Source organism: Alosa pseudoharengus, unplaced genomic scaffold (assembly GCF_046254945.1).
Source record: "Alosa pseudoharengus isolate Yale_2024_CS ecotype anadromous, Long Island Sound unplaced genomic scaffold, YU_APseudo_1.1 YU_APseudo_1.1_scf_1, whole genome shotgun sequence".
Classification (NCBI taxonomy): Eukaryota; Metazoa; Chordata; class Actinopteri; order Clupeiformes; family Clupeidae; genus Alosa; species Alosa pseudoharengus.
The window spans coordinates 7,752,561-7,766,496 of record NW_027468564.1 but is presented as its reverse complement, the minus strand read 5'-3'; the positions used below and the strand labels follow the sequence as shown (position 1 = coordinate 7,766,496).

Here is a 13,936-nt window from a genome sequence, read left to right as displayed (position 1 = left end):
GTATGATACAGAAATGTGCAATTTGACACAGCTCGGCTCGGCTGAAGTGGGCACAAAAGCATCAGTGCATCTGGCCCTGAGAACACTGTTGTTCATTTTTACCTCTTATGGATCATTTTATGACGGCTGAAAGAACACCCGTGTCTGAAACTCTTCCCACGTGTGGGGCATATGTACGGCTTTTCCCCAGTATGGATCCTCTGGTGTTTCTTGAGATGACCCAACTGAGTAAACGTCTTTCCACACTCTGAGCACTGATATGGCTTTTCTGCAGTATGTGTTTTCTGATGGATAGTGACCTCAATGCTGCTTCTGAAACTCTTCCCACGTAGAACACTGATATGGCTTTTCCCCAGTATGGATTCTCTGGTGTCTCTTGAGATTATACACCTGAGTGAAAGTCTTTCCACACTCTGAACAGTGATATGGCTTTTCCCCAGTATGGATTCTCTGGTGTCTCTTGAGATGACCCAACTTAGTAAAAGTCTTTCCACACTTTGAGCACTGATATGTTTTTTCTCCAGTGTGTGTTCTCTGATGGTCAGCAAGCTGCATGTTGGTTATGAAACTCTTCCCACATGAAGCACACTGATATGGCTTTTCCCCAGTATGGGTCCTCTGGTGGATCTTGAGATTAAACACCTGAGTGAAAGTCTTTCCACAATCTGAACACTGATATGGCTTTTCTCCCGTATGGATTTTCTGGTGTGACTTCAGAGTACAAATCTGACGAAAAGTCTTTCCACACTCTGAACACTGATATGGCTTTTCTCCAGTATGTGTTCTCTGATGGATAGTGACCTCAATGCTGCTTCTGAAACTCTTCCCACACGTAGAACACGGGTATGGCTTTTCCCCAGTATGGATCCTCAGGTGTCTCTTAAAATGTGTCACCTGAGTGAAAGTCTTTCCACACTCAGTACAATAATATGACTTTCCTCTGGAATGTGTTCTCTTATTTGTGTTGATATCTGAACCAGCAACGGTACTCTGTCCAGCTGTGATCATTTGGACAGTTCCTGTAATTGAAGAAAATTGTTTAACATATAATCTCTCTCTTTCTTCTCCTACAGCAATGAAGATGTTTATATTTGTCCAGCTTGTGATTTGTGGTAAAATGGTCAGCTAGAATATGATAAATGAGTGTCAACACAGACACAGATACATGAAGTCCAAGGCAGAAGACAAACAACAAATGTCTTGCAATGATGAAACAAATCATGTGCAATGATTTAAGTATTCACATGAAATCTAATATAAAAAATGAAGAATAAGTCATCAAGCATTCAGGTTTTACTAATACAAACTTTTAAGTATCTTACTTGTAGTAGAGGAGTCATCATGGTCATCATTTTCTCCAGAATCAGAATCATTTTCCTCTTTAATGTCCACTGGTGTGAACTCCTCTTCTCTGCAGGTTGATGATGCTTGTATCTCAATCTTAAAGTCATGTTCCAGTACAGTCTTATCTTCCAATTTACTGGCCAAAATATGTTCACGGAGGAAATCATCAAAGTCTTCTTCTTTGATCTCCTTCACTGGTATTAGTAGTTCTGTCATTTCAGACTTAAGTTCTGCTGTGCTAAGGAAATCCTCTCAAACTTCAGTATAGTTGTCCTGTTGATAATACACACTGTACTTCCACAGCACCCTGTGACAACCACCCTCTGCTATAGGACCTTTATCTGACCTGTTGCCATCCTGGAGTCCTTTTTACCCAATCAGCTGCAAGAATACAGCATTTGCAATGCAAATGATAAGGACAAAGGATTATGGGTAAAACATGACCATGTGAATGCAATATGTAAATGTATAATGGTAGGTGGGCGTGGTCATGGGTCAATCTGCGTGAAGTCCACTAAGGAGGGAATGTGAGAGTGGGGTGGAGGTGTGAACTGGTTGGTGATGGGGGTAGGAGACTGCAGGTGGGGGTGGAGGTGTGAACTGGTGAGTGATGGGGGTAGGAGACTGCAGGTGGGGTGGAGGTGTGAACTGGTTGGTGATGGGGGTAGGAGACTGCAGGTGGGGGTGGAGTTGTGAACTGCAGGTGGGGTAGGAGACTGCAGGTGGGGTGGAGGTGTGAACTGGTTGGTGATGGGGTTAGGACACTGCAGGTGGGGGTGGGCTGCAATTGTGTAAACTGAGCATGCCACAACAAAAGAAAGATTGTATTTGTGGTATAGCTTGGATGTTATTCCACCACAGAAGCTGTGGTAGGTAAAACCTACATGACTACAGTACACTAATACAACCTCAATTTTAAAACACCAATGGACTTTTTGCATGAAAGCCTCTCAATGCAAGGCAAGGCAGGCAAATTTGTTCATATAACACATTTTATACCGCAAGGCAACCCAATGTGCTTCACAAAAAATGAATAAAACCATAGAAAAAATATTAGATAAAACATTCAATTAAAAATGAATAGGCTTTAAGGCCTTTGTGTCCAGAATGGTGGCAATTTTATTCTATCTTCATGTTTACCAAAAAATAATTACCTCGGTTTTTATTGTTGACCTGGAGGAAGTTATGGGACATCCAATTGTTTTCCAAATACAAATATGTATTTTTGTTCCAAACACCAGATTTTTCAGCACTTATCTCACACACAGCAACAAACTCGTAACCAGATAGGAAGTCACCATCAAGCATTTTACTGTTAGCATGTAGGTCAAGACAGAACATGAACATGAAAGTGTAGTAAACTGCTTTGGCCTTCCCCCACTATGGCTCCTTGTGTCTTTGTCTCTGGTATGTACAGTATGGTACGGTATGTTTTAGTTTATTTTGAAAATCTTATCACAGGTAGCACAATAATAAACTCCCACTTTCCCCTGACCCTCCTATGAATGGATATGTATGATACAGAAATGCGCAATTTGACACAGCTCGGCTCAGCTGAAGTGGGCACAAAAGCGTTAGAGCATCTGGCCCTGAGAACACAGGTGTTCATTTTTACCTTACAAGGATCATTTTATGACGGCTGAAAGAAAAATCATGTCTGAAACTCTTCCCACATGTGGGACATATGTACGGCTTTTCCCCAGTATGAATCCTCTGGTGTATCTTGAGATGACACAACTTAGTAAATGTCTTTCCACACTCTGAGCACTGTTTTGGTCTTTCTGCAGTGTGTGTTCTCTGATGGACAGTAAGGTGTTTGTTGGTTATGAAACTCTTCCCACATGTAACACACTGATATGGCTTTTCCCCAGTATGGATCCTCTGGTGGATCTTGAGATTATACACCCGAGCAAAAGTCTTTCCACACTCTGAACAGTGATATGGCTTTTCTCCTGTATGTGTTCTAATGTGGATAGTGACCTCAGTGTTGGTTCTGAAACTCTTCCCACATGTTGAACACTGATATGGCTTTTCCCCAGTATGGATTCTCTGGTGTTCCTTGAGATGACCCACCTGAGTAAAAGTCTTTCCACACTCTGAGCACTGATGTGGCTTATCTGCAGTATGTGTTCTCTGATGGATAGTGACCTCAATGCTGCTTCTGAAACTCTTCCCACACGTAGAACACGCGTATGGCTTTTCCCCAGTATGGATTCTCTCGTGTCTCTTGAGATTAGACACCTGAGTGAAAGTCTTTCCACACTCAGTACAATAATATGACTTTCCTCTGGAAAATGTTCTCTTATTTGTGTTGGAATCTGAATCAGCAACAGTACTCTTCCCAGCTGTGATCATTTGGACAGTTCCTGTAATTGAAGAAAATTGTTTAACGTATAATCTCTCTTTCTTCTCCTACAGCAATGAAGATGTTTATATTTGTCCAGCTTGTGATTTGTGGTAAAATGGTCAGCTAGAATGTGATGTGTGAGTGTCAACACAGGCACAGATGGCTTTTTCATGGAACACCTGGAGAAGGAAGCAATAACATCCGCACCGGAGAAGTACAGGCGATACGTGGATGACATTTTGGAAAAGGTAAAGAGAGGACATACACAAGAACTCACAGATCACCTCAATTCCATTGACCACACTGGCAACATAAAGTTCACACATGAAGAAGACATAGACAGGTCCATAGCTTTTTTGGACATAAAAATCCACCACACGATTGAAGGAGACATCAAAATAAAAATCTATAGGAAACCGACGCACACAGATCAATACCTACTTTGGACATCAGAGCATCCAGTTGCACATAAACTATCAGTGGTTAGAACACTACAAGAACGGGCAGCTTTAACAATGGATCCCAAGGACAGGGCACAGGAGGAGCAACACATACAGAACGCATTGAAAACATGTCAGTATCCACAATGGGCAATACAGAGAGGCGCGCAACAGGTAAACTAATAAGAGGAAACACAAACAGAGAAAAGGAAAAAACATAAGTCCCATATACAGCCGTACAGACCTTGAATTTCCCTTTGGGGCAGCCGTGGCCTACTGGTTAGCTTCAGACTTCTAACCAGAGGGTTGCTAGTTCGAACCCCAACCAGTAGGCATGGCTGAAGTGCCCTTGAGCAAGGCACCTAACCCCTCACTGCTCCCCGAGCACCGCTGTTGTTGCAGGCAGCTCACTGCGCCGGGATTAGTGTGTGCTTCACTTCACTGTGTGCTGAGTGTGTTTCACTAATTGGGATAAATGCAGAGACCAAATTTCAAAAGAGACTCAAAAGAGTATGTATATATATATATATATATATATATACAAAATATAAGAATTTTTATAATACGGTTTTTATTTTTTTCATTCTTTAAAAATCAAAATAAAATCAATGCTATAAAATCATGTACTAATACTACATGAAATGATGGCAGATCTGGATAGCCTAGACTCTGCTGAAAAAAACAATATATAATATGTGTGTGTGGCACTTACAATGACCAGAATAAATCCTTTGTAATAAAGGTAGTGAAAATGCCCTAAAACAGCTTAGGGTTCTAAGGGTTAAGGGACATCCCATTCTTAATCCATAGGGATTAATATGACGTCGGTCCACCCTTTGCAGCTATAACAGCTTCAACTCTTCTGGAAAGGCTTTTATGGGAATATTTGACCATTCTTCCAGAAGTGTATTTGTGAGGTCACACACTGAGGAGACAGGCTCTCAGTCTCCGCTCTCTATGTTTTTAGCTAATGCACTATATACAGCACTTTGGTCAGTGCAAATTGTGGTTAAATGAGTGCTCTATAAATAAACTTTACTTACTTACTTACTAACAGGCAAAGTAACACTCCCCTAACGTTAAACATAAAAAAAGCATTGTATTATGGTGGCATTGTTCTTTTTGCACAACGTTGCTACTTAGTTGTTTTTTGGTATTTTATTTGTATAACCATATAGTAACGGTTTTAGTTATGTGATTGAGAAGATGCAGCTAATGTTGCACTGACATCCAGGTCGCCAATGTCGCCAATGACATCCAGGTGCGCATGAATAATAATTCAAAACGTGTACCGTGTAATATGAGGGATAATGTATAGAACACTTGTCACTATCGGGAAATAGGTCCCTTCAGGGTGGAACTACATGAGAATGAAACCATAACGTGTTTGGCATTATGCACATTATCAAATGGTGGGAATTCTCCACCTCACATGATGAGCACACATGAAGAAAATACAATTCACATCATTTGTTCCTAAAACCAGCTTTTATTTTCAGCACTTATCTCACACACAGGAACAAACTCGTAACCAGATAGGAAGTCAAAATCAAACATTTTACTATTAGCATGTAGGTCAAGACAGAACAGAAACATGAACGTGTAGTAAACTGCTTTGGGCTTCCCCCACTATGGCTCCTTGTGTCTTTGTCTCTGGTATGTACAGTATGGTACGGTATGTTTTAGTTTATCTTGAAAATCATATCACAGGTAGCACAGTAATAAACTCCCACTTTCCCCTGACCCTCCTAGGAATGCATACGTATGATACAGAAATGTGCAATTTGACACAGCTCGGCTCGGCTGAAGTAGGCACAAAAGCATCAGTGCATCTGGCCCTGAGAACACTGTTGTTCATTTTTACCTCTTATGGATCATTTTATGACGGCTGAAAGAACACCCGTGTCTGAAACTCTTCCCACGTGTGGGGCATATGTACGGCTTTTCCCCAGTATGGATCCTCTGGTGTTTCTTGAGATGACCCAACTGAGTAAACGTCTTTCCACACTCTGAGCACTGATATGGCTTTTCTGCAGTATGTGTTTTCTGATGGATAGTGACCTCAATGCTGCTTCTGAAACTCTTCCCACGTAGAACACTGATATGGCTTTTCCCCAGTATGGATTCTCTGGTGTCTCTTGAGATTATACACCTGAGTGAAAGTCTTTCCACACTCTGAACAGTGATATGGCTTTTCCCCAGTATGGATTCTCTGGTGTCTCTTGAGATGACCCAACTTAGTAAAAGTCTTTCCACACTTTGAGCACTGATATGGTTTTTCTCCAGTGTGTGTTCTCTGATGGTCAGCAAGCTGCATGTTGGTTATGAAACTCTTCCCACATGAAGCACACTGATATGGCTTTTCCCCAGTATGGGTCCTCTGGTGGATCTTGAGATTAAACACCTGAGTGAAAGTCTTTCCACAATCTGAACACTGATATGGCTTTTCTCCCGTATGGATTTTCTGGTGTGACTTCAGAGTACAAATCTGACGAAAAGTCTTTCCACACTCTGAACACTGATATGGCTTTTCTCCAGTATGTGTTCTCTGATGGATAGTGACCTCAATGCTGCTTCTGAAACTCTTCCCACACGTAGAACACGGGTATGGCTTTTCCCCAGTATGGATCCTCAGGTGTCTCTTAAAATGTGTCACCTGAGTGAAAGTCTTTCCACACTCAGTACAATAATATGACTTTCCTCTGGAATGTGTTCTCTTATTTGTGTTGATATCTGAACCAGCAACGGTACTCTGTCCAGCTGTGATCATTTGGACAGTTCCTGTAATTGAAGAAAATTGTTTAACATATAATCTCTCTCTTTCTTCTCCTACAGCAATGAAGATGTTTATATTTGTCCAGCTTGTGATTTGTGGTAAAATGGTCAGCTAGAATATGATATATGAGTGTCAACACAGACACAGATACATGAAGTCCAAGGCAGAAGACAAACAACAAATGTCTTGCAATGATGAAACAAATCATGTGCAATGATTTAAGTATTCACATGAAATCTAATATAAAAAATGAAGAATAAGTCATCAAGCATTCAGGTTTTACTAATACAAACTTTTAAGTATCTTACTTGTAGTAGAGGAGTCATCATGGTCATCATTTTCTCCAGAATCAGAATCATTTTCCTCTTTAATGTCCACTGGTGTGAACTCCTCTTCTCTGCAGGTTGATGATGCTTGTATCTCAATCTTAAAGTCATGTTCCAGTACAGTCTTATCTTCCAATTTACTGGCCAAAATATGTTCACGGAGGAAATCATCAAAGTCTTCTTCTTTGATCTCCTTCACTGGTATTAGTAGTTCTGTCATTTCAGACTTAAGTTCTGCTGTGCTAAGGAAATCCTCTCAAACTTCAGTATAGTTGTCCTGTTGATAATACACACTGTACTTCCACAGCACCCTGTGACAACCACCCTCTGCTATAGGACCTTTATCTGACCTGTTGCCATCCTGGAGTCCTTTTTACCCAATCAGCTGCAAGAATACAGCATTTGCAATGCAAATGATAAGGACAAAGGATTATGGGTAAAACATGACCATGTGAATGCAATATGTAAATGTATAATGGTAGGTGGGCGTGGTCATGGGTCAATCTGCGTGAAGTCCACTAAGGAGGGAATGTGAGAGTGGGGTGGAGGTGTGAACTGGTTGGTGATGGGGGTAGGAGACTGCAGGTGGGGGTGGAGGTGTGAACTGGTGAGTGATGGGGGTAGGAGACTGCAGGTGGGGTGGAGGTGTGAACTGGTTGGTGATGGGGGTAGGAGACTGCAGGTGGGGGTGGAGTTGTGAACTGCAGGTGGGGTAGGAGACTGCAGGTGGGGTGGAGGTGTGAACTGGTTGGTGATGGGGTTAGGACACTGCAGGTGGGGGTGGGCTGCAATTGTGTAAACTGAGCATGCCACAACAAAAGAAAGATTGTATTTGTGGTATAGCTTGGATGTTATTCCACCACAGAAGCTGTGGTAGGTAAAACCTACATGACTACAGTACACTAATACAACCTCAATTTTAAAACACCAATGGACTTTTTGCATGAAAGCCTCTCAATGCAAGGCAAGGCAGGCAAATTTGTTCATATAACACATTTTATACCGCAAGGCAACCCAATGTGCTTCACAAAAAATGAATAAAACCATAGAAAAAATATTAGATAAAACATTCAATTAAAAATGAATAGGCTTTAAGGCCTTTGTGTCCAGAATGGTGGCAATTTTATTCTATCTTCATGTTTACCAAAAAATAATTACCTCGGTTTTTATTGTTGACCTGGAGGAAGTTATGGGACATCCAATTGTTTTCCAAATACAAATATGTATTTTTGTTCCAAACACCAGATTTTTCAGCACTTATCTCACACACAGCAACAAACTCGTAACCAGATAGGAAGTCACCATCAAGCATTTTACTGTTAGCATGTAGGTCAAGACAGAACATGAACATGAAAGTGTAGTAAACTGCTTTGGCCTTCCCCCACTATGGCTCCTTGTGTCTTTGTCTCTGGTATGTACAGTATGGTACGGTATGTTTTAGTTTATTTTGAAAATCTTATCACAGGTAGCACAATAATAAACTCCCACTTTCCCCTGACCCTCCTATGAATGGATATGTATGATACAGAAATGCGCAATTTGACACAGCTCGGCTCAGCTGAAGTGGGCACAAAAGCGTTAGAGCATCTGGCCCTGAGAACACAGGTGTTCATTTTTACCTTACAAGGATCATTTTATGACGGCTGAAAGAAAAATCATGTCTGAAACTCTTCCCACATGTGGGACATATGTACGGCTTTTCCCCAGTATGAATCCTCTGGTGTATCTTGAGATGACACAACTTAGTAAATGTCTTTCCACACTCTGAGCACTGTTTTGGTCTTTCTGCAGTGTGTGTTCTCTGATGGACAGTAAGGTGTTTGTTGGTTATGAAACTCTTCCCACATGTAACACACTGATATGGCTTTTCCCCAGTATGGATCCTCTGGTGGATCTTGAGATTATACACCCGAGCAAAAGTCTTTCCACACTCTGAACAGTGATATGGCTTTTCTCCTGTATGTGTTCTAATGTGGATAGTGACCTCAGTGTTGGTTCTGAAACTCTTCCCACATGTTGAACACTGATATGGCTTTTCCCCAGTATGGATTCTCTGGTGTTCCTTGAGATGACCCACCTGAGTAAAAGTCTTTCCACACTCTGAGCACTGATGTGGCTTATCTGCAGTATGTGTTCTCTGATGGATAGTGACCTCAATGCTGCTTCTGAAACTCTTCCCACACGTAGAACACGCGTATGGCTTTTCCCCAGTATGGATTCTCTCGTGTCTCTTGAGATTAGACACCTGAGTGAAAGTCTTTCCACACTCAGTACAATAATATGACTTTCCTCTGGAAAATGTTCTCTTATTTGTGTTGGAATCTGAATCAGCAACAGTACTCTTCCCAGCTGTGATCATTTGGACAGTTCCTGTAATTGAAGAAAATTGTTTAACGTATAATCTCTCTTTCTTCTCCTACAGCAATGAAGATGTTTATATTTGTCCAGCTTGTGATTTGTGGTAAAATGGTCAGCTAGAATGTGATGTGTGAGTGTCAACACAGGCACAGATGGCTTTTTCATGGAACACCTGGAGAAGGAAGCAATAACATCCGCACCGGAGAAGTACAGGCGATACGTGGATGACATTTTGGAAAAGGTAAAGAGAGGACATACACAAGAACTCACAGATCACCTCAATTCCATTGACCACACTGGCAACATAAAGTTCACACATGAAGAAGACATAGACAGGTCCATAGCTTTTTTGGACATAAAAATCCACCACACGATTGAAGGAGACATCAAAATAAAAATCTATAGGAAACCGACGCACACAGATCAATACCTACTTTGGACATCAGAGCATCCAGTTGCACATAAACTATCAGTGGTTAGAACACTACAAGAACGGGCAGCTTTAACAATGGATCCCAAGGACAGGGCACAGGAGGAGCAACACATACAGAACGCATTGAAAACATGTCAGTATCCACAATGGGCAATACAGAGAGGCGCGCAACAGGTAAACTAATAAGAGGAAACACAAACAGAGAAAAGGAAAAAACATAAGTCCCATATACAGCCGTACAGACCTTGAATTTCCCTTTGGGGCAGCCGTGGCCTACTGGTTAGCTTCAGACTTCTAACCAGAGGGTTGCTAGTTCGAACCCCAACCAGTAGGCATGGCTGAAGTGCCCTTGAGCAAGGCACCTAACCCCTCACTGCTCCCCGAGCACCGCTGTTGTTGCAGGCAGCTCACTGCGCCGGGATTAGTGTGTGCTTCACTTCACTGTGTGCTGAGTGTGTTTCACTAATTGGGATAAATGCAGAGACCAAATTTCAAAAGAGACTCAAAAGAGTATGTATATATATATATATATATATATATACAAAATATAAGAATTTTTATAATACGGTTTTTATTTTTTTCATTCTTTAAAAATCAAAATAAAATCAATGCTATAAAATCATGTACTAATACTACATGAAATGATGGCAGATCTGGATAGCCTAGACTCTGCTGAAAAAAACAATATATAATATGTGTGTGTGGCACTTACAATGACCAGAATAAATCCTTTGTAATAAAGGTAGTGAAAATGCCCTAAAACAGCTTAGGGTTCTAAGGGTTAAGGGACATCCCATTCTTAATCCATAGGGATTAATATGACGTCGGTCCACCCTTTGCAGCTATAACAGCTTCAACTCTTCTGGAAAGGCTTTTATGGGAATATTTGACCATTCTTCCAGAAGTGTATTTGTGAGGTCACACACTGAGGAGACAGGCTCTCAGTCTCCGCTCTCTATGTTTTTAGCTAATGCACTATATACAGCACTTTGGTCAGTGCAAATTGTGGTTAAATGAGTGCTCTATAAATAAACTTTACTTACTTACTTACTAACAGGCAAAGTAACACTCCCCTAACGTTAAACATAAAAAAAGCATTGTATTATGGTGGCATTGTTCTTTTTGCACAACGTTGCTACTTAGTTGTTTTTTGGTATTTTATTTGTATAACCATATAGTAACGGTTTTAGTTATGTGATTGAGAAGATGCAGCTAATGTTGCACTGACATCCAGGTCGCCAATGTCGCCAATGACATCCAGGTGCGCATGAATAATAATTCAAAACGTGTACCGTGTAATATGAGGGATAATGTATAGAACACTTGTCACTATCGGGAAATAGGTCCCTTCAGGGTGGAACTACATGAGAATGAAACCATAACGTGTTTGGCATTATGCACATTATCAAATGGTGGGAATTCTCCACCTCACATGATGAGCACACATGAAGAAAATACAATTCACATCATTTGTTCCTAAAACCAGCTTTTATTTTCAGCACTTATCTCACACACAGGAACAAACTCGTAACCAGATAGGAAGTCAAAATCAAACATTTTACTATTAGCATGTAGGTCAAGACAGAACAGAAACATGAACGTGTAGTAAACTGCTTTGGGCTTCCCCCACTATGGCTCCTTGTGTCTTTGTCTCTGGTATGTACAGTATGGTACGGTATGTTTTAGTTTATCTTGAAAATCATATCACAGGTAGCACAGTAATAAACTCCCACTTTCCCCTGACCCTCCTAGGAATGCATACGTATGATACAGAAATGTGCAATTTGACACAGCTCGGCTCGGCTGAAGTAGGCACAAAAGCATCAGTGCATCTGGCCCTGAGAACACTGTTGTTCATTTTTACCTCTTATGGATCATTTTATGACGGCTGAAAGAACACCCGTGTCTGAAACTCTTCCCACGTGTGGGGCATATGTACGGCTTTTCCCCAGTATGGATCCTCTGGTGTTTCTTGAGATGACCCAACTGAGTAAACGTCTTTCCACACTCTGAGCACTGATATGGCTTTTCTGCAGTATGTGTTTTCTGATGGATAGTGACCTCAATGCTGCTTCTGAAACTCTTCCCACGTAGAACACTGATATGGCTTTTCCCCAGTATGGATTCTCTGGTGTCTCTTGAGATTATACACCTGAGTGAAAGTCTTTCCACACTCTGAACAGTGATATGGCTTTTCCCCAGTATGGATTCTCTGGTGTCTCTTGAGATGACCCAACTTAGTAAAAGTCTTTCCACACTTTGAGCACTGATATGGTTTTTCTCCAGTGTGTGTTCTCTGATGGTCAGCAAGCTGCATGTTGGTTATGAAACTCTTCCCACATGAAGCACACTGATATGGCTTTTCCCCAGTATGGGTCCTCTGGTGGATCTTGAGATTAAACACCTGAGTGAAAGTCTTTCCACAATCTGAACACTGATATGGCTTTTCTCCCGTATGGATTTTCTGGTGTGACTTCAGAGTACAAATCTGACGAAAAGTCTTTCCACACTCTGAACACTGATATGGCTTTTCTCCAGTATGTGTTCTCTGATGGATAGTGACCTCAATGCTGCTTCTGAAACTCTTCCCACACGTAGAACACGGGTATGGCTTTTCCCCAGTATGGATCCTCAGGTGTCTCTTAAAATGTGTCACCTGAGTGAAAGTCTTTCCACACTCAGTACAATAATATGACTTTCCTCTGGAATGTGTTCTCTTATTTGTGTTGATATCTGAACCAGCAACGGTACTCTGTCCAGCTGTGATCATTTGGACAGTTCCTGTAATTGAAGAAAATTGTTTAACATATAATCTCTCTCTTTCTTCTCCTACAGCAATGAAGATGTTTATATTTGTCCAGCTTGTGATTTGTGGTAAAATGGTCAGCTAGAATATGATATATGAGTGTCAACACAGACACAGATACATGAAGTCCAAGGCAGAAGACAAACAACAAATGTCTTGCAATGATGAAACAAATCATGTGCAATGATTTAAGTATTCACATGAAATCTAATATAAAAAATGAAGAATAAGTCATCAAGCATTCAGGTTTTACTAATACAAACTTTTAAGTATCTTACTTGTAGTAGAGGAGTCATCATGGTCATCATTTTCTCCAGAATCAGAATCATTTTCCTCTTTAATGTCCACTGGTGTGAACTCCTCTTCTCTGCAGGTTGATGATGCTTGTATCTCAATCTTAAAGTCATGTTCCAGTACAGTCTTATCTTCCAATTTACTGGCCAAAATATGTTCACGGAGGAAATCATCAAAGTCTTCTTCTTTGATCTCCTTCACTGGTATTAGTAGTTCTGTCATTTCAGACTTAAGTTCTGCTGTGCTAAGGAAATCCTCTCAAACTTCAGTATAGTTGTCCTGTTGATAATACACACTGTACTTCCACAGCACCCTGTGACAACCACCCTCTGCTATAGGACCTTTATCTGACCTGTTGCCATCCTGGAGTCCTTTTTACCCAATCAGCTGCAAGAATACAGCATTTGCAATGCAAATGATAAGGACAAAGGATTATGGGTAAAACATGACCATGTGAATGCAATATGTAAATGTATAATGGTAGGTGGGCGTGGTCATGGGTCAATCTGCGTGAAGTCCACTAAGGAGGGAATGTGAGAGTGGGGTGGAGGTGTGAACTGGTTGGTGATGGGGGTAGGAGACTGCAGGTGGGGGTGGAGGTGTGAACTGGTGAGTGATGGGGGTAGGAGACTGCAGGTGGGGTGGAGGTGTGAACTGGTTGGTGATGGGGGTAGGAGACTGCAGGTGGGGGTGGAGTTGTGAACTGCAGGTGGGGTAGGAGACTGCAGGTGGGGTGGAGGTGTGAACTGGTTGGTGATGGGGTTAGGACACTGCAGGTGGGGGTGGGCTGCAATTGTGTAAACTGAGCATGC

General features: G+C 41.4%; 1 pseudogene; it reads right to left on the bottom strand.

The window, feature by feature from the left end:
- Window positions 1–13,936, bottom strand: part of LOC143116791 (uncharacterized) — a 65,097-nt pseudogene that overhangs the window by 11,946 nt on the left and 39,215 nt on the right.